This window comes from Cottoperca gobio, chromosome 6, assembly GCF_900634415.1.
Source record: "Cottoperca gobio chromosome 6, fCotGob3.1, whole genome shotgun sequence".
Classification (NCBI taxonomy): domain Eukaryota; kingdom Metazoa; phylum Chordata; class Actinopteri; order Perciformes; family Bovichtidae; genus Cottoperca; species Cottoperca gobio.
This window is the reverse complement of record NC_041360.1, coordinates 22587447-22610294: the sequence shown is the minus strand read 5'-3', so window position 1 is coordinate 22610294 and position 22848 is coordinate 22587447. Positions and strand designations below refer to the sequence as shown.

At 39.5% G+C, this 22848-nt stretch overlaps 1 protein-coding gene across 1 annotated transcript in view; it reads left to right on the top strand.

The window, feature by feature from the left end:
• Nucleotides 1-231: 231 nt before the first annotated feature.
• The window catches only part of lingo1a (leucine rich repeat and Ig domain containing 1a), a 104558-nt gene continuing 81941 nt past the window's right edge, over nt 232-22848 (top strand). Inside the window, exon 1 of the mRNA XM_029434482.1 lies at nt 232-450. The gene's annotated coding sequence lies outside the window, so the exon portion shown is untranslated. The remainder of the gene's footprint in view (nt 451-22848) is intronic.

Here is a 22848-nt window from a genome sequence, read left to right as displayed (position 1 = left end):
TCATCATGTACTGCGGCTCCTCCCTCCACCTTGCCCTCCTCCAGATCCCCTCCCTTCCGCTGTGTCTCTCTTTCTCTCCGTCTCCATCCCTCCATCTTTCAGCCTAGCTGAGACTAACAGAGGCGGCACCCTCCCCGAGTGTGTGCGTGAGTATGCGTGTGGCTTGCCGTGTGAACCGCATGTGTCAGTGTGTATACACGTGTGGCTTCGCAGCTGACGGGCAGGACTCCTAAAGTGCTCTGGACTTGGATATCAAATCCTTCTCCTTACGCATATTTACCACGTTTTCTAACAACACTCTCAAATCCACCTATTAAAGAATCTCATCTTCCTCCTCTCGGGGCAGCATCTCGATGGAATCTTCAATCCTTTCCCCCGTATCTTGGATTTAATGAGCAGCCACCGTGGAATGAAGCAAGCAATTTCTGGATTCTCTTCGTTACAGCGCTGGTAAGGATATCTCTCTTCTCTCGCTCTCTTTCTATATATCCGTCTCATTTTCTTCCACTCCCTACCTGATTTGCTGCTCATAACATATTGACAGGTGCAAGCAGCACACATTATGGGATAGGGGAGCAGTGAAATGAAGCAGAGCAAGCTATTTAGGACATGGAGAGGAGGAGAGAACGAGGGTGGGCTGGCTGGGGAGTGTGAGAGAGTGTAGGGACAGAAGCAGGGAACAGAAATGTGTGCCGACACCAGCAGTGTTGCTCATGCTTTCAGAGGCTGGAGGGGGAAATGCTTCACTTGGTACTTGCTATTGATCTGCTGTTATTTTCAGCTCCCATCATTTAGAGACAACTTTGCATGGTCTACTTGACAGTGATCGTTTTGGTCATTTGTGAACGTTTTGACAGGAAGGCACTGTGTCATAATACTGAGGTAAGTTCTCATTGTGTAGCTGCAAGCACATACTTCCCATACTTACATGTGTGTGTGTGTGTGTGTGTGTGTGTGTGTGTGTGTGTGTGTGTGTGTGTGTGTGTGCGTGCTGCCTTCTGCTCACAGCATTGTAGGAGAGCAGGAGAATGTGTGACTGTGTGTTAGTACAGAATGTGTGTGTTCTCGATGCGCCCATGTAGGTGTGATAAGACAAGGTGGGACTTTTACTCCTTCTTCGGGTGCTTGTCTGAATACCTACTCATGTTCTCGTGGAGACCTCCTCAGCTGAAGTGGGGATTGAGAAACTGCAGATTCCCGCCATGTTGATTTGTCTGATTACCTGATGGGGCCTTTTGACAACAGCTCCGACTTCTAAAGAGATCATTAGACACAGATTTGAGTTGGCTCCCTTGCAGATCACAGGGATGCGTGCAGAGGCAGACGTGGAATTATTCATAGTTTGACTGTGTTTGTTATCATTCCTATCCATAGGAATATATACTGCTAATCATATACTGCAGATGCCATGTTAATTTCTCTCATTTTCTCTTTGTCAGTTGGAAGCATGAGGAGAAGTTGATGTTGCTATTTTTGGTCCACTTTGCATGCTGAATGAGCTTCCTTCCTTTACTGCTGTCTTGTTATTAATTCTGTGTTCATCTCTCTCACTTGTCTCGGTGAACTCCACAGAGATGGGAGTAAAGAGATATTGTGAGAGGGGAGAGGGTGGGAGATGTTGGAATATAAGAGGGGAGGAGGGAGGGGGGGGGGGAGAATACTGGCACTGAAAGCAAGGAAGAGAATCGGAGGTGCTAGCTAGTGGAAGGTGAAGTACGGGAGAGCAAAGTAGAGAGTATATATCAATGAATGATTGACAGGGAGACAGAGACAAGAGGACAAAAGGGACAGAGAGGGAGAGAGTGTGTGTGCTAAGAGCTTCACGGCTCAGGCTTCTGTCAGGGGGTCAGTTTACACACAAATCAACGCTTTGCAATGGAAAAATAAAAAGTGATAGATACGCCACGGCCTGCATCTCACACATGCCTGCTTGCATTTCCTGTAAAGGACATCAATATTTATCAAATTTCCCATTTCAGATAAGAAACCATGATAACACCGGAGGATGGCAAAATAATAAATGATAAATCAAATTACTCCGCCTTGGGTAGACCCTCTCCTTCTGTTTCATTTATAATTCCTTTCCAGCACTTAGGCAAGGTCTGCTGATACTCTGTTGCATATTGAAATACAGGTGCAGCCACAGTGGTTCAAGCACGTGTTGAACTGCTTTTGGCACATTGGCAATGTTAACTTTAAAACATATATTTAGGCAGATTGGATTTAATGTAATGCATCGAAAGGTTTTGTCTGATTAGTGTAGGACATTATCTAGTCTCCGCTTATTTTTGTTGTAACGTTTTATTACGTTTCCAGTTTGGATTGAAGGGTTTTGAATACACAACATGGATCTGATTCTGTTTGGTGAAGATTTCATGAAAGGTTTTTATTGCGGATGAAAGATGGAATCAAGACGATATCCCAGGATACATCACTATTAAATTCAGAGCTGATATTCTGAACCAGAGGTATTCTGCTAATTGATTTGTTTATTTAGTCATTATTAAGTGATGTCTCCCTCTTTCCCTTTCAGTCTCCCTCAGGCACACACACACACACACACACACACACACACACACACACACACACACACACACACACACACACACACAGGATGTGCCTTGGTGTGGCTAGCTTGAGTCATTTTTACCCAACTCGGCTGCAGTAAAAGCTTGCCATTCAGTGGGTAACTTGCATGCGAGGGTGACTCACAGTGCCCGTGAACACTCTTCTTCTCACAGCCAGGATCCACTGATACTGCCCGTCGCCAAATGAGAAATTAACAACTAATTCTTCCCTAACCTCCAAGGCAATTATTCTCAAGGCCGTTATAGCGAATGATGGGTATTACCGATGTGCTTTCATGATTTACCGTGATGCATGAAATGAAGTTGGCAAATTTGTCACAGCATTTCCCAGCTAATAGTGTCTGCAGCGGTGGGCCAGCATTGTTAAGTGTTGTGGATATGAGCTTATCATCCCAGTGAAGTCTCTGGCTAGACGAAACTTAACACAAAGCAAAAACATAATACAAGATTCAAAGCTGTTTTGATCCTTTTAATACAAAGTCAAAACACTATGATTTTGTCCCTGAATGTAAAACTCAATAACTCTCACTATAGTGGTTAAAAGTCAATTAAATTCAACAAGCTTAATACATTTGTGGATAATGGCTATCTATGACCTAAAAGGGATGAAAGATTAGCTAAATCGTCAGTATTGAATCCAAAATCCACATGAATCAACCTTTTCTATTCATAACTCGCAGCTAATAAGCTACAGGAAGAAGAAGGACAATTATGTTCGGAGGGAATTATATTGCGGCTTACAATATGCACCTTTCAATATAACATGGCCGAGTGCAGCGGCACTTCTAACTACGCTTGAATCAGCTCCTTTCTTTGTTAACATGATTTAAATGAAAACTTCACATAGAAAGCTCGTCAAAGAGGGTCTTTCAGAATCATGATGGGGGGGGGGGGTTGTAGGTGAGGTAGAGAGGAGGGTGGGTACCACGCATATCTCATCTAAAGTGCTGTTTTCTATACTCATCTCAACATATGGATATGAATAAAACAATATCACAATCCCATAGCAGTGTATCAGTCATGAGCTTGAAATGTGTTCGGGAGAGACAGCATGTCAGCCCAGCAGTCAAATAAATAAATAAAATAAAATATATAAAATATTCTAAAAAAGGAGTACTATATACAATTTAAGTTAAAACAATAATCACAAAATCAATATAGCTCATGTACATATATGAAGAAGAAAAAAGGGGAGTTGTGCAGTACAATAAATAATAATATGTATTTATATTTATTTAGTGCAGACAGCAAGTGAGTGGGTGTGTCTGTGGGTATCTATGCTATATATTACATATTTAATATATATTTAATAAATCTGCTTCAAATGTTAACATGTGCAATCTTTTCTAGAATCATCGCCCTGCTCCATTTGGGATTTCTCAAATACAGCTCCAGTCTGCAGCAGTTGGAGGTTAATGACATTACTCAGCAGTTGTTCATGTAGGATGAGAGAGCATTATTGGTTCACTTCCCCCGCCTAGTTTTTTTTTCCGGCCGACTTAGCGAATCTAAATGGTATAAATTGGAAATTGTATAAATAATTAAGGATCAGCTTTAATCATCTGTATTTGGATTCACTGCTCGGCCAACACAATAGTGATTCTTATACCTTATCGTCTCAGCAAAGAGATTTAACCCTCCCTGACCTTTTGTGCATTCTTGTTGTTCTACAAAATCATATCACACGCCTCCTCTGTTGCCCTAGTTTTCACTTGAGACACATTGCAAGATTCTTTCAAATAGCAAATGCTTCATTAAATAAAACAGGGCCTATGAATCTGCATTCATTTGTTCGTCTGTTCATTCATCCACTTAAAATAAACCAGGGGCTAGACTGCTGCTAGTTTTTTTGGTTATCCATGTGACATGTGCAAAATCTCTGATTAGTTTCGAGCAAATTTAGGGAAATTAAGTCTTTGGCCACTGCACTGCAGCATTTTCAGATTTGCAATGAGTGGCCTGAGAGAAATGCTACAGTAACAAGGTGACATATTAGTTACTGGGTCCCACATTATGTATGCAGGAAGACATATTCAACATCACTTATTTACATAAAGGATTGTACATGTTCTTACATAATGTTTGCTAATACCTGTAGATTAGAAATGGACAAAAAGTCACTCAATTTGCTGACTCATCCATCCATTATTTTTGCAATGTACACAAGCAGAAGAAAATGCTCATCACAACAAGTAATCTGTTTTTTTGCATTGAAGAACTACAACGTGGACGAGCCTGTTTCCACATGTGGCTTGTTGATTAGGTCTAATCTAATTCTGGATAATCTAATTCAATCTCTCCTCAATAAAGCCTGGCCTCCGTTTGCCTCGCTGACTGTTGTTACTGTGACAGAACACAGGTTCTATTGATCATAATGTGGAGAGCAGTTCTTGAAAATGCACTTTGAAGCACATGCATAATATACGTCCATACTTCCTGTTATGTATTTACACCTTCCAAAATGGAGGCACTACTCTAATGACACTGCTTGTGTTCATTATAGTCATGCTGGGAAAAAGGAAGCATCAGCTTTCTTCCTTCCGCGTCAGTTTTTTGGCACCAAACCGGAGGGAGCAGGGAGTTATGTACAGTACGGGAGACACCTGCAGAGAAACCCAACATTTTCTGTCGCTCGTCTCAGAATTGTATACAATAGTTTTCTTTCTAATCCCAAAGAGGTGGCCACACTGTGATAAATCGCCATTCAATCACACTATACAAAGTCTCTGGCATTTGGTGCCACCTATTAGGTTTGTTGAAATAGTTTTTTTGCCAGTCCATTACTGACAGCTGAATGAAAGGACGAACAATACTTCTAGGTTGAAGCTCAATAGATTCTCTTGATTGCTGGCACACATAGCAAGCCGCCAACTGAAATTGAGGGGGAGGTTAGATTGGAGAAATCCCAAATGTTTGTCCGGATGCTCCTGGGTTTTTTTTTTGTGAGTGAAGAGATTGTGTGGGGGGCTTTAGCAGCAAAGCTGTTGCCCAATATTATTAGAAGTGCTGCTTGATATTCTTTTGGTAAATTTGCTGTTTTTAGACACCCAGACATGTTACTATACTGGGGTTAACCTGACAGTTGACACACATTTTATCTGAATATATCTTCTCCACTATGATGGTCAGCTTTGTCGGCCATGAATTGGAATTTGTCAAATACTGTGGGACAAGACATCCGAGTTAATTTACAATGCTGATTGCCAATGCTATTTTATCCTATTATAATTCTGCTATTTTATATTATTATAATTCTGCTATTTTATATTATTATAATTCTGCTATTTTATACTATTTTATTTCTGCTATTTTATATTATTATAATTCTGCTATTTTATATTATTATAATTGTGCTATTTTATACTATTTTATTTCTGCTATTTTATATTATTATAATTCTGCTATTTTATACTAATTTAATTCTGCTATTTTATATTATTTTAATTCTGCTATTTTATACTAATTTAATTCTTCTATTTTATTCTATTCTTAATGCTACTTCACACTCATTTACATCAACACTGTGATTATTGTACTGTAAATGCTCTGTTTAATCTTGTACTATGTTTTTGCTGTGAATTACTTTGGGCTGCAATTCGTGTATGAAAGGTGCTATACAAATAAAGCTTATTATTATTATTATTATTATTATTATTATTATTTCTCAAGACCTTTTTTTCTGGTGATTTGACAACAATGTGCCACTGGATCACGTGTCAATATGTGCTTCAGTACATTTTCCACAGTCCCCACAGTTAATCTATTTTAGACAATATGTGGGCCTTGATGTGTGAAGAAAACTGAGACCATCTGTATGCAGGATGTATGTGCGTACAGCCTTTGGAAATGGTAAATGTCAGTGAGTCAGCGCGGTGACAGGAATTATTAAACTATTGCATTCTTGGCTAGTTGACATCACTTTTCAATCTTGAAATTGGTCCTACCCCCTCCACCCATGCACAAGCACACACACATACACACTCTCACAGTGGGAGGTAAATTAAAAATAATATTTAGTTGAGACCTCTCCCTCGGCCCCCAGCTTGTGTGTGTTGCTCTGATGCCCTGGAACACACGCTCCTGTCAAATCCTGCTTTGTGACTAATATTTCAAAAGCTGTAACACTCACAGCTTGCTTGGAAACATTTTAAAAGAATATATAATTAAACCATGAAAATAGTATTTATTTGTTTTAGATTAATTTCAGGCTCAGAAGAGCTAGTCTATTACATAAGCACAGCTGGGTGAGAGGTGCCTCTTCCATGAACATCGCTGCTGGATCCTTTCCCAGTCCTGACTGTACTGAAGTCACCACTATGATTAGCGTCAGTAGGGAGTGAAAACACACGCTAAACTAAGCTGCCAATATTTTTTAATTATCATGGATGATGCACCCATAGCTCTATTTTTGGATCAATGCAGCAGGAGAAAGTGAGGAAGGTTACTTGCATCTATGAAATATAAAGTCAATATATGTTTAACTTTATTTGTTTTCAACTAAAAATACATGTCAAGGTCATGACCACTGATGGCCACTGAAATGTGAAACAAACATAGCAACTATTCAGCACTAGTCAGTCCAACGAAGGCCCAGGAAAACGACATGGTTAATTGGATTGTGGATTGGAGTGTTGAGTGTTGTATGTAACAGGATGGATGTGTGTTTGCACTTTCACGGTCAAATGAGCATGTGTATTAGCTTGTTAGTAAGAAGCTGAGATTGTAGCATGGTGCTTAATGTAAAAAAAAAAACAACAACACAGACACAGACACAGAAAACAAAGTGGCTTGACAAAGGAGGCATGATCATCAAACAGTCCCGACAAGCCTCCGCAAACGTTTTATTTAGAACAAAAGGTAGTATGACCAAAATATCTTCCCTGACCCCATAAATAACTGGAACAGAAGTTGAAAACACAGGAATGGTTCATCCTGATGGTTTGAACGTTACTCTGTAAAACATAGAAGACATATAGACTTGACCACCTCTACAGAAAGACATTTTATCTGCAACAGTTGATATTCAGCAAAACATGCAAATGCCATATCATTAGTATTGCGCTCAGTGTCTTGCACTCTCATCTTGTTTGGCAGTTTCCCCATCTGAAATTATTTGTGGCGTTTTGTACATGGCAGTGTCTTTCACAAGAACACTGGCCAGGTTTAAAGAAACAAACAAAACATCCTTCATGCTAAAACAATGCAAATGCACACAGTCAGAGTCAGAGTCAAAGAAAAAGAACAGGTGCTTTGGGCTTGTGCCTTCAACTTTATTATTATTATTATTCAGCTACAATGATTATCCTTGTTGCATATAGTTACACTGGAGCAGGACAATGGGCATTTGTATCACATCTAGTTCCTCAACATTGGATCTGGGATGCTATGTGCGCTCACTTAATATGCAGATGATGATGTCCTTACAGACTTCTGAGACTCACGTCATGTTGTTCTACTGATTCAGGGACAGGTAATACATCAGCTTTTTTATAATGCCACTTGAGATCTCCTCCCCATGCTCCTTAACATATACAGGAATATGTTTGTAGTAATTGTTACTCTCAACACTTTCAAACAACTCAAGACTTTTTTAATAATTGGTTTACTTTTTAATAAGCGGCACTCACTGTGCCTGATTAGATCTCTTTTTCGACGTGCATGTTCAACATCTCCCTCACTCTCCTATTAGTTTTGTTGCACCTGTTGGGTCACGACAGCTTACACCTTTATCAATGTTATTAGTACATGGACTTTGTTGATGTTATTTAATTTCAATCACAGCACAGCTCAGCTGGAACCAGAGCTAATTACCCGTGATGAAATAAAAACACCTGTGTCCAGCGTGCAGAGCTTTGAACCGTAACCCTTTTTTGTTTTGTTTTCGTTTGTCAGGCATCACCTGGTAGCCGTGTTGCTCATCTGTATCAGTCTTGTTGAGCAATTCTGGCTTTGACTGTATGATACTTGTGCTTTGGAGAGGTTTCAGCAGTACACATCAGATTTACCTTATTCACTTGATAATAATGTTTCATACCAGACATCCTATGGGAGCGGGCAAGAGACACTTTATGACAGACAGTCTAGACTAGTCTGTCATATCTTCCTCTCTGGCTGAGATTGCAAAACCTTTATTTTTTTTATTTCCTTTGGAGGAGGCTCTGGAGAGATGTGCCTGATAGTTTATGCAGTCTGTAGTTGGTACTCACTAACCTAAAATCAGACTATATCTATGCAGTTTGTAGTTGGTGAGCAACAACTAAAAGTGGGCTACTTCATCAACAATCTTGTTTACATGCAATACATATATGTGTATGTATTATGCATGCTCCTTATCATTCAATGTAATTCACTTTTCTATATGTATACATGCAAAAGCCTGTTTTAAATCCAGGTAATACACAGCTTTGTTTGTCATGTGCTGTGCCTGCTCATGCATACACTGATAGCATGTGTTGTTGTGCACACTGATACATGTGGGTAGCATGTGTTTGTGACACCACCTGAGCTACATAGCATAACATTAACGCTGTGTCGGCACTCATCACGTGCACCAGCGGGGAGTAAACGCTGTCTGTAAGTGAGAGAGAAGATTATGATGGAAGAGGTTCAGACAAGACGAGGCTTCCTGTAGCTGCAGTCTTCAGCTATAACAACCTTAAGTGGGCCAGGCTCAGGTGAGCTTTTCACACTTAAGCCAAATTGGAAAAGACCCTTGGAGCAGAGGACTAAGTGGCACTGGTGAGCTGGTGATCTGTCTGTGAAGGGGTTTGGGAAAGTATTATACCAAGTGGAGCGTCTTGGGGTTCAGGAAAGCATTATGGATCTTATAGGAATTTATAATCAAACGCAGGTGATGGGCTTTTTAAAAGGGAAGGGTAATAACTTAGTGGATTCTTTTAATGACTGAGAAGAGCATGATACTGCACTTCTATAGCGACACTGTCAGGTTTAGGGACTTGATTCCCATCGGGACTATATAAGCATGTATTCACCCACACTGTAATGTGCTTTGGAAAGAAGCATCCAGAATTATACCGCGATTACACTCAAGGTCAAGCCGCTAATGATGATGATGATGTATTGTTAGTATGATAGAGGCTACAGTCTAATTGACGCTGATGAGATGGGTTTGTGTATTCCCACTGTGATCATTCAAATTGTTCAACACTTCGAGATTTATCTCTTTATGTGTACTTGATTTGATTTCATTAAACAACCCTATAGGGTAACACAGTTGATGTGGAGGAATGGCCGCAGCATATTGGTATTCTACGAGGATACCTGCACAGCTCTCTAAACCAAAGCCGACATTTAATTTGCAACCAAAATGAGGTGAACTTTGTGTGAAGCGGGTCATTTTACTGCTGTAATCGAAGTGTCCCTTGTTTGCTCTTAATCTGACTCTCACTGTATGGGAGGACACAGTCTTGGAATGTGTGTGTGTGTGTGTGTGTGTGTGTGTGTGTGTGTGTGTGTGTGTGTAGGGGAGAAAGTGTAACCCTTCTATAATTTCATTAGTATCATAAAATATGTATAACATATTCCAATTTCTTTCTTGTGTCACTTTTATCCAAAGTGTCTCACAGTAATGGAAGTGAAGACTTCACATAAGTGTCAATGGTAATCCAAGCCTTTAAAGACAACTTGAAACCACATTTGGAGAGCGTCTCGCTTCAGTGACTCGTACTATACTTCCAGTTCAAACTGAATGTGTGCAAAGAAAATGTTTCAACATAAGCAGACAGTGGGAGAAAACCCTCAAGGTGTAGACAGCAGAGGAGAAAGAAAGGAAGGAGTCCAATGTCGTCCCTTGATGTGGTAGTTTGTGTCACTTTTATAGCGATGACGCTGCAGTGTTTGTATGAATGTGGGTGTTATCTTTAAATGATTTTGCCATCAAAATACGTGAAGTGTGGAAAAATGTATCTTTCAGTCCCTTTACACATCGACTCAGCTGCTTCTGGCCTTTGTTTGAACATACTTCAGCAGTTATCTATTAGAGTCTATAGAAGTGCTTATCTCAGATTCTTCAAATGGGTTATGATATCATCGTCGAAACCAGGTATGTACTCCAATAGTGTTTGCAGTTTGCAGCCAGGAACTAGTTGGAAATTGATTTCCAGAGATTCCTCGTGGGTATTCATTTTTCTTCGTTGCCAATTCCTGCCTACTCCGGACTTCTTCTTGGCCGGGCTAATAAATGAATCTTTGTCACACTCGCTCTTGTTTCATGGCTTTATTATGAAGGATACAAAAAAACCATTCATGCGTATTGCCAGAGAATGACCTTGGGTCTTATTTCTGTTGGTACAGTGAAGAACGGTTTGAACGTGATTGGGATTCCTAGAAAGCTAACAATGCTCACATATTGCAGGCTGGTAAAGCCAAACTCCAAATACCTGCTTATCTGTCATTAATCGTAGTATATTTCTCTTACGCAGAATTATTGGCACGTTTTGCATTTGAACTCTCATGACCTTTAGGTCAGATCATGTCTTACAAATGTCGCTGCAGACTCGTATTCTTGCCGATCACTGTTATGTTCAAGCAGAGATTGTAATGTAAATCTCCGGATCTTTCCTTTCCAAAACAATACAATACAAAACAATACAGTACATTTAATTTTGATTTGTTTATGAAATTGATGCATACGTCTGAAACCTTTGATCTTCACGTACTGTACATACTTCTGACTATAAATAGAGTCTAATCCTCACTACTGTAAGGCGAAAAGACAGTGACAAACATGTACTTCATATGCCGTCATCTTCCTGTATATATTGTACTTCCATCTGGAGTTTCTGATAAGATAGAGCTAGCAACAAACACACACACACACACACACTCACACTAAAATCTGCCTCTCACATGTTTAAAGCCGTGACACATTGTGAGTGCACATTTCTTAGACACAATGCAAGCCCTAAGTTAAAAACTGCCTTTATACCACATGAATTCTTTTCCTATTGTTCTCTTTATATTTTAAATGTATTGTCTCATTTTCTATCCTTGGCTTGGAATTACAGTAGTTTTCTCTCTGACCGTTGAGCACATTTTGCCACCTTATTTATGGCAATTTACATGATTTAGCATTAATTCAAGTAAAGGGTTGGAGGATCAACATGCTGAAGTATTGACACTACAGATAATATGTATTTTTGGGTATTTATATCAAAGAAATTGATCCATGTTAGATCATGATCCGGTTCTCTGCTGCATGCATCCTTTTAAATTGGGAATTAGGGTTAGGGGTTAGGGTTAGGGTTAGAGTTAGGGTTAGTGTTTAGAGATAGGGTCAGTGTAGGCCAGATTCTCAGCTTCTTAGAATCCTAATATTGATGCCGCTTGAAACTGGCGTGACATCATTTTCAACACTCGCTGGATCCTTTCATCAGCAACCAAACAGAGGAATGTCTGCACTTCGTCAACTGTACATTGTATATTGTACATAGTGTACGCCATTAAAAAACAAATGGGTCAAGATAATACAAAATAAATGCTGTCACTATCGACGGTCGCTTGGTAGAAATGGTGGGTTTGTGCAGGATGTTGGTGGTCTGCAGTATTTTAACTCCACCGTTTAGTATTGGCTCAGCTTGCTTGGAACCTCGACCGAGGTACAAAAGAAAGTAGCAGGAACTATCTACAACTTTTGCGGTTGGAAAATCAAAACAGAGTCAAGTTGAGTAGATCTGTGGCGTTCCATGCAGTAGAAATGCAGCATTAGTTGCAGATAAAGTGACTTTTCTCTGGAAGAATTTGTAATAGATACTCATGTCTTTTAAACTGACTGTTAAAGTTGTTTATGACCCCATAGGATTGAATAAAGTGCTATCCTACCTTAGCACATCACTAGTGTTTCCCCTTCTCGGTGTACATTTCCCTGCTGAAGAGAAAGTACTTTTCAGTGCACGTTCCAAACTGTCATTTTTACTGACATATTTCAACATATCTGTGACAGAAAATATGTTTTATATGTGTATCGTTGGACAGAACAAAGCTTTACTACATTTGTAGTATTACAAAAACTTTTCTAACTTAAGGTTTATCTATGTGTTGCTACCATTAATTGTTCTTACTAGCATATCATATTTGGGATGCTTTTCACTCAGATATGTAATTCATATTTGAGCGAAATGCATAACAAATATGACACGCAGCACAACTGAACTGTCATATTGCAATAATGATAAATAAAGTGGGGATGGACGTTCTGCCAACTTCTGCAGGTACAACAAGTAAGATTCCACCAACGTGTATATTGTATTGTTCTTATGGAAGCAATGTATGAAACAATGCACAGGTTCAAACATTAAATAGATGTAAAGCGATGACTCATCAAATGTCAGTAGTTGTGCATTACTTTTGCAAGGTCTGCACGGCCATATAAGTGACAAACTCATACAGGGATAAGTATGTTCCACCAAATTTACTTTAAAACCACATACTTTTGTATCCAATTACATCATACAGTACAATCCCTTGCATGACCAAGATCAAGGATGTATTATGTTACATGTTTCCAATGTACTTTAGTGGTTGTTTCAGGGCGTCCTATATTATTAATCATGTTAGTTGTTCCTCCCTGTGCTTTCGGTTGAGCTCTTGTCCTTTTTATTCTACTCAATTTTAAACATTATATAAGGAATAAATAAACTATAGTAGTTTTATAACATTCATTCTAAAACTTTGTCAGGTCAGTAATGGAGGTTGTGTTTTGTCTCAATGCCCTTAGCCCCATCGTGCTCTTGTTCTTGTGTTTTCTCCTTGATCAACAACTTCTAAGCCGATCTTTAATATCCTGGTCAAGCAGTTGTTCTGTGTGTGAAATAATAGAAAAATAACATTTGAACTGACATTTTTGAAGTCAACAAGAACTAATACATAACAGGGGCATAGTGGCGTCTCTTGTTTCTTCCATCCCGGACGCTAACATAGAACGTGTGCAGCATTTAATTGCGACAACAGATTGTACACAGCTTTTGGTGGCTGGTAAAGTACCATCTGAAGTAAAGTCAATATCATGATGCAAACTACTGCAATAACAGTAGCTCTTCGACATCGTCCTGCTGTAGCACAGTCATCCTCACATAGTCCCGTCCTCCACGGTCCTTCGGTCAGTGATCTTTCCTCTAAAACTCAGTGGAGAAGCCAGAGAGTTCTGAAAGCAGAATACTTGAGCGTCTGGCAAAGCACTCATTGATTAAAAGTCTTACTAACACCTTTTAAAACAAAAAAGAATTTACATTTAAAGCTATCTGTGGAATATAGTGTGGTGAAGGCACTTCTGTCTGATTTCTGCCCAGGTCCCTTCGGACATTTTCTCCTTGTTTCTTTGTGTACAGTATCCCCGTGTGCCACAGGGAGAAGTTAAGTCTGCCACTGTACACACAGTACTGTGAGAGGCTATTTATTTTCAGGAGTTGTTACATTTAGACGTGTTGTTTGTGGGGAATTAGCACAGTATGCCATAATTGCATGGTAGCAGGTTTAGACATTGGAAGAAAATAATATAAATAAAAAATATCCAGGAGTTTTAGTTTCCCTGGACAAAGTGATCAACTCAACATCTTCTCTGAAAACAATTGTATTGTTGCATTTGTTTGCAATTGTTGATTGAACATAAGACGGATCCTGCCTGCATTACTCACAGCTTGAAAGAGCATGGAACAATGTGTTACCTGGAAATACATGATGGGACTAAAATAGCTTTGAGCGCCGACAAAACTTGATTAGTTTAGGATGTTTTTAGGCGTTCATAGTGCTCTTCACATGTGTGATTAGGTATAGTGATGAAGCAGAGCACTCTTTGTTAGCGTCTCATGATTTAAAAAATTGAAATGAGTAAAGTCTATTCTGGCAGACACAGATTCACAGCGAGTCTTTTGCAGATGCGCCTCTCCAATTAGATCACACATTTGTATCCAAAAAAAAAAACCCCCACTGTTTGTCTGCTCCACATAGCCAACTAGGAAGTACAAAAAAAAAAAAGACCAAAATATCTTTACAGCATGTCAAAGGCAGACATCAGGCCCAATTCAAGTTTAAGTCATCTCGCGCAGTGAATGAATGCACCCATGATCTTTCTGCTTCTTTCTGTATCCCTACATGTATCTGTCTTTGGTGCTTCTGTCAGTTTCTCAGTATCTCCTTTTGTCTTTGATCTAAAAAATGGTTTACAATATCAATTTACCTGCTGTCTCAGTTTTGGAGGAGTTGTTAACAGCTGCTTAAAACACTCGCCGAAGCTGTTTTTATGGATGCTGGCACAGGTGCATGCTAGTCATTGGGTAGCAGGGAGTCGTTTTTACGATCAATAAAAGAGTTGAAAGAATGGGTACCGTCTGACAAAAGCAATATTTGTCTGATGAAAACAGCAACGTCCCGGTCGACCCCATGTGTTCAATGCTGGAACGGTGAATGGAACGGATAATTTCTCATAGACTTCTATACAACCGGACTTCTTTTTGAAACCAGTGCTGGCTATTGGAGGGAACTGGCTTCACCTTTAAGCCTCACTGAGCTGCTTGCGTCTGTAGACTCTTTTGATTTGACTAAATATCTTTAAAACGTTTTTTAAATATAATTGAAGTGAGATGAATAATTGAATGTGAAAGTTGTATATGCATAATGCATCTATAATAATTCATATTTATATGGCCCTTTTTTTGTTTAACACTGTTTTGTTTGTCTCTTGCTGTTGTCGTGTTGTTAATACTGTTAGTACACCGAAGAAAGGAGTGTTGGACTAATGGAATGCAGACTACATTGACTGGAAAATACCACCACTTACCACTGCTGCTCACTCACAGAGTGTGTGATGAGTGATGCTGCATTTCACTGCTATGACCAACCGTCAGCATGTGCTTGCTTTGGTTTCACTCACTTTGCACCCGCGGCGGGTTTCATAGTGCTTGCTGCTTATTTATTTATGTATTCCGACTAGGCTCATCTCCTTCAGTACAGACGACCATTTAGGAGCAGAACTAGCGCTATAGGCTAAATGTATTACTTTTTTATGCAGGGACCCCTATATGATTGTTGGTTTATTGCCAGTTTGACCACCAGTCTCCAGTACTTCCCCCCTGATGTGCTCACAGGTGAGTGTGTGCATGCTAAATTATCATTAGGTGTGTAAGAGATGGTGTCGTTGAGAAGATCTCATTGGAATTCATGGCTGTTCTGTTGGTTTGTTTATAGTGAAGTCCAACCCTCAGGCTGTAGCTAGTTTGCTGACGGCGAAGCATAAGTGATTACACGGAGCGCAGGTATTAGATACTTTTTGATCTATACTTTGACCAAAGGACCTTGACCTTGAAAAGAAAACATGCTGAATGGATGGTTATTAATCAAGTAAAGCCCAGAGTTCAAGAGGTCTTCCCAATTTGTGTTATTGTTTGATATTAATTAAACATGAGGGCTTGATGCAGCCTGAATTGCCTGCAAATTTAATAGAAAGCCTTGAACATATACATGAGTGATAGTTATGCAAGGTGAAAATACAGACATGTAAAAGACAAAAGAAGTCTGTCGACACCTTTTATTCATTCATCATGGCAGAATGAATGACACTGCATAATTTGCCGTAAAAATTCCAGTTCCTTGTTTGATGATTCTTTGAAAATCTGACATTAGTTTTGTTATAAGTTTTATATATATATATATATATGTATTTGCAGCAACAGATACCAGTGTTTATGTTCATTCACAGCACTGCACCTCTATAAGTAAGGATGTTAATGATGTTCTTTCTGGCACGGTGTTATTGCTGCGAGCTTTACCGTTGCCTGTGGTGAAAGTTGCAACTGAAATTGCTATCCTCATGTAATTGGTGTTAATGGGGCAAAATTAATTAGAATATTTAAATCATAAATATATTACATTAAATACTCTCTCGAGGGGAAATACCATTAGAGAGCCATTTGACATGTGGACTAACAATTACATTTAAAAGCTGCACTGTTGCAACAACCCCCTGGACAGTGTGAGTAACTCGGATATGTGCTCAGCTGTCTGGTAACAATATACGTTTATATCATTTGGCATTTATCAACGTTATGTCTGTAGTTTTGTTTAATTTACCTTCCTAACATATTACAGCACATCTGTACTGATAGATTTGTCTGGTTAAGTATGCGTAGTTGCATCAAAAACCTTTCTGAAACGAATTGCAACTTCAGTTTACAGGGTAATGTTGACTGTCACTATTGTTTTGGATTGTGTGTCCTACACGTCGTATGTTAATAGCGACTGTGAAGTTCTACAACATTTGTAGTTACAAAACATTAGCCATTAGTCACTTTCTATGGGCTTGATATTGATTGGTATCCTTCACTATACAACCGGTCTAACCCCTCCAATCAGCTAGATGCGCAGTAATTGTTTGTTGTTTCTCTCCAAAATGTTCACACTCGACAGTTTTCCTTAATTTTAATCAGCGGCTGCTGCCACTGTAATGCCTGCAAATCAAGGTCCACCATTTTGATTGCTTCCCACCTGATTCAAAAATGTTGAAAAACAACATTACATTATTTTAGAAAACTTATGAAAGAACATTAAAGCCTTGGCCCGTGTTGGATGTCGGTCCGAATGGTTTCCTTCTCCTTCTCTGCCCGTGTGTGACACAATTAGAATTAAATCTGCATTTGTTTGCTTTGTTTCTCCTTCTTTATCCTGTGCTTTTTGTCAAAACGGATACAAAGTAGGATAACGTGTGACCACAGAACTTTTAGCATTCTTGAATTACATCTCCCTACACGGACAACGATGCTAACAGTCACCACAGGCTAATGCTCTGCACATGTAATCGTAACTCCATCATAAACGTACTGCTTCAAGTACCGAATGAGGAGTTTTTTATGGCTGTAAATTCTGCAGACATATTTCTGTGCCCGTAGCATTGCACCGGTCCAGCCTTAAGGCTTGAGCACAAACTGCACAGTTAATTAGTCGCACCTCATTCAACTGGTCGACTCAAGGTTATTTGACTAATTATGTGCAGGTAGGGATAGTTATGCAAATACAGCTGTGTGAATGGAGCGACAGAAAGGTTGTTGCTCCTCGTTTCTGCACATTTGACCAGTCAATTTATTGTGATTTATTTTATATGATAAATGCAAAGACTAAATCACTTTTCAGTCCCGCTTATTTCCCAAGATGTATTGCCTGCTGGCAAACTGCAAGTGTCAAGAGGTATCAAGGAGCGTTACTTTATAGTGAATCTATTTATTAACACATTTTGAATCTACATTTCATGCCATAATACTTCAAATGGAGTTTGTTTTTCAGTGAGTTCACTACGATCTAACTTGAGTCCATGTCTCTCCTGTGCAGTGAATATGAGGTAACCATGAAGTTGTAGCAGAACTATTGCGTCAGCATAATGAGTCAGTGTTTTAATAGTATCCCTTCGCCGTGGTTTACCTCCAGACGTAATTTTAAGCTTGACATATAGTCAAGAAAAGGATAGATGAGTGGCCCTTAAATAACCTGAACACACATCAATAGCAATTTCAATTCATGACTTAATCTATACCTTACTTTGCAGACATGACATGGTGGACGCTCAAGGCATTTAGGTGCAAAGTAACCCAGAATGAAACAGACAAGTGAAATATTGTGCAAGAGAGGTGAAATAACACCTCGTGTTTGTCTTGCAGTTTTCTTTAGCAAGGAAGGCAGCTTACTTCGCTTTTACTGGGGAAAACAATGCCAAAGAAAATTGTCTTTGAAAGCACTCGGTGTTTTGGAAACACATACATTCTTTTCTCCTGGCATAGGTATAAAGTAAGATCCAGGCTTTCTTCCTCAGTTGACAGTGAGACTGTACGACTTGAGTCGAGACTGTACAGCTTTAGTCAGTGAAATATGTGACGAGCACTGCAGCCGAGACGTTTGTGTTACTGTTCATTTCTTTTTATTATTTTTGCAGTCTCCGCATATGAAGAAAAGAAAAATGGAGATTCATGCATGTCACTGTCTAACCCCTGCAGGAATGAGCTTTTATTAATAAAAGGATCCATCCACTTAGTAGTACAATTGATAAGTCGTATTCATAAGGAAAGATCCTTACAGGGTGGTACAAGGGTATTTTACTTTGCATTTTGCCAATATGGAGTAAAGGTTAATTTAAAGTCTAATTTGAAGGCATACACATCTGGAAAAAATAGACAAAATCTGATATTGGCCCTGATGTAGGCTGTAACAAAAAGGGTTAGGGTTAGGGTTAGGGTTAGGGTTACAACTCACATAGGGCGGAGCTTTTATTTTATAGCAACTGGACTTTAACTGTGTACCATCAATTAATCTCCTCTCTCTTCTAAACACTCCACTTCTATTGAAGTTGCAGCTGTTTGGCTCCTTGATTGCTGAAGTTTGCTTGCATTGTCCTGTGTGACTTTGCCTTCTGGATTAGCGGGTCCATAACCTCTTAATTAACGACAATAGCAGACGGAGGGAAAACTGTGGAACAAGAGCAGCTTTTCAATTATTTATTGACTTTTGACTCTGAAAATCCACCTCGCCCTCCCAACGCGCGCTCACACACACACACACACACACACACACACACACACACACACACACAAAATGAAAGATTTCAGCACACAATTAGTCAACCTGAGGACTTGATGAGTTTATTTCCTGTGTTCTCTACTTCTCCACTTGTTTCCATGGCAACATGACAAGGGATAAAGCACAGGCTATTGGCTCCTAAGTTTCTAACAGCACTAATGAAAAATGCTCCAGGAAATACACAGCCCCTTCATGTTGTAAATGATAAGTATACTTATAGTTCGTCCTTTGCCAAACACAGCAGTCAGCCAAAGGTGATCTGCTATACGTTGTCTTTTGTGGCGGTGGATGGTGGGTTTTTTTCTCCAGTGGATTTATTTTAGAGTTTAGGAGTCGTGCTTTTACATCTGCATGTTGTGTCCTCCTTTGCCCTCCGACTGGAACAATGTGGTGCCCTTCACAGCACATTAAACAACACTCACAATATAAGACTTACAGAGGTTTACTTGGCCCCTTTGATGCCAGCAGCCCAATTCTTTCTGATATTATTTTGATATTTAGAGCAGCTATTATTATCCTCAGAGACTCAACACAGACCATAATTGTTGTCCTTGTGTGTTATTTGCACAATATTCAATCTTGTAATTATTCTAGACATCTTTTCCAAACATGCCATTATTATTATTTTGGTTGGGAAATAACTATATACTTAGTGAAATGATATCCTTGCGCAGTTACTGTCAGGTGTAATGGATCCTGATGCAGCGATCATTATGGCAGTGACCCCTGCCTCATCAAATGACTGCCTATTATGTTAATTGTCATTGTCACTCCTCGGTAACATAAAACCAATACTTAAGAGGCGTGCCTTTGTTTCCACCACCGGCCCAGGTGTAGATGTTTGAGCCACCTGTATCTGTGTGAAAACCAATCTGTTTTATTGCCCTGCTTTGCCACAGTCAGCACAGGCAGTGGGAGGAAACCACAGAGGAGCTTTTAATGAATAATCAAACAAATTGTTAATTAGGCTTTATGCTTTAAAACTGAATCCCCTCACAAAACTTCACGAGAGGCGCTGTTGGCTACATCGTCTAGCTCTGTAATTACCAAAGCTGACAGAAATGTCTCTCTCAAGTTGATTTGATGGATTATCTTATTTTCTAAGTCACAGTCCGTCAGATGCAACTAGTTTAAAAGACAAATAACAGCTGGACTTTCTCACAAGCAAACATCTACTCATGGTGTCAGAGGAAAGCCTGCTTTAGAGATGGAAGGAACAGTAGCTACCCTCAACGGAACGAGACTCGCTGTGTTGACACAGTTTGACATACAAATGTCCTGCAATTGAAAAAAGCCTGTCTGGCCTTTACTCAATCTGTGTGCTTAGCTGTTCTTTACATCTGTATTGCTGCATCAGACGACCGACCCCTTTTACATTTGACAAAGTATTATTGATCCGTTATTAATGTAAAAATATTGATTGGTGCAGCTTTAAGATTTTGCTCAGTTTGGTGTGACAACATGCATCGTTAAATTAATGTTTTATGCAAGCTGCAAACAAATGATTTCAGGGGTTAAATGTGTTTAAATAATTGTTTTAGGCAGCGCACAGATAGAGTGCTGCCCTTGTTGCAGGTTAAAGATCAGGCCAGCGGATCTAAAATCAATAGCGTTCATGTAAATAACCCTGGTGTGGCGTATGGTATCACTTCCATATGTCTCTTCTTGACATTCTCTGTCATTAATCTGAGATAACGATAGCTGTAAACTTCCGTTAATGCTACAAACCCGACCCAAGGACAACGTCAAGTCGTATCGGGTCAGAGGAGGGAAAATGTTGACACAGCACTTGTTACTCCTGTGAATTACAATCACACGCTGACATGTCATGAAATCAATATGAAGCCAAGTAATAAGAGCCAGCAATCAGCAGCCTTATGAAGAGCAGGTTGGGAGCCATCCTTATACATCATTCTGTTGACGCACAGCGACACGCCGAAGCTAAAGGACACGTTAGGTTTAGCGTGGCAATTTTATGCTGCGAGGAAAAAGTATTTGGCACAAGAGTAAAGTTTTCTGCATGATGCACAGCAGTGTGGAGCAGCAGCTGTACTAATGACTTGAAACCAAAAACCTGCTGATACGCATACATTCATTCCAGATTGTGAATATGCAGAGACAATATTTTTGCTCATTTATGAGACATTGGAGAGTTTAATTTATTAGTAAGGTAAACAATTTAAACTGTGCTACTGCATCAAAAGAGTAAAACCAAGGAAAGTACATTGGAAAACAATAATTCAATTTAGGAGAAATCCCTAATCATACTAAAGTTAATACATAAATGCAGCTGTTGGGTTGATGATAGTTGTTGGTGCTAAGAAAGGGGTGTGACTAATGTTTGGGGTGTTAAGTGGCAGCGTTTTAGAAGACATCCCATCAACATCTTCACCTCCACTCTGCTTTCAAAACACATCCATTGTTTTCTTCCACCGTCAGTGAAAAAGGGGAGGTATAATCTGAGATTGGAGGAGTTTAAATGTCTTCTTTTCTTCTTTGGCAACTTAATTGAAAAGCAGCATTAAGAGGCATTTGATTGACTTGATAAAAAAAAGTTATTCCACTTACTTTTTCAGTGAGTAAATTGGGTAATTAAAAATGTAATATCTGTCGGGAAATAGGGAGCAAAATAGTGTATTATTGTTTTCTATTGACCAATCGTTGACACCTTGCTGTTAGATACGATGGAGTTACCGACTGTCTTTTTCAGAACAATATACAGAATTGTCCAAAGCAGTATGATGTTCAGTGTTGAAGGTAATCCAACTCATTGTCAGTTCAAACAGGCCTTAACGCTGCTTTATTTGATATTTTGTCCAATTGGGGGACGTTGGACATCTCATAATGTTGTAATTGTTTGTGTACATATTCAGCAGATATGGAGCAACATAAGCATTCATTTGGAGTCTAATGAATGTAAGTCTGGAACTCACTTCTTTTAGCTCGTTTAGTTGCTATCTGTGTCTGTTGTTTTGTGCTGGACAGGTGGTACACAGTGAATCAGAGCTTCTTCCTGCCTTCTGCTATGGCAATACATAAGGTTGAGAGTTGAGTTTGTGGGCCAGAAAACCAAAACAACGAGCTAAAAATGTCTCAATGTCACATCCGTCACATCTATCACACACAACAATTTGATTATTGTTCATTTAAAAACATATTGATTGTTGCAGCTTTAACTACAGGGTGGATAGATCACAATATGCTCATTAGAATTGGTGGGGGTGGGGGGGTTTTCCTTGGCTCTCATTTCCCTTGTTTACTGTTCAAACCACCTGGAATCATGAAGTAAACATTGGATATCCACCAAGTTCTCACCGGCTTTGTGCTCATTTCCATCGAAGCTCTACCTTTTCACCACCTTTCCCGGCGAACTGATTGACAGATGTTTGTTTCTGCCTTCATGCGGCAGCAGTGAACATACCCACATTGCTCTAACTGCGCCTTACATGCACAAATAATCTTGACAACAACAACATTCTGTCTTGAGCCTGACACTGTGAGAGAAGCTGGCTGGAACAAAGCGGTAATGAGAGGGAGTGAGAGGGAAGGAGGGACAGTGAGGAATGCTTCTAGTCTTAGATGTTGTGCCATCTTTCCCCCCCTCCTCCCTTATGCACTTCACAACTTCTTTATACCGTCTTTCTCCCTATGTGTTTTTATTTATTTTATACACAGAGTACGCCTTTCT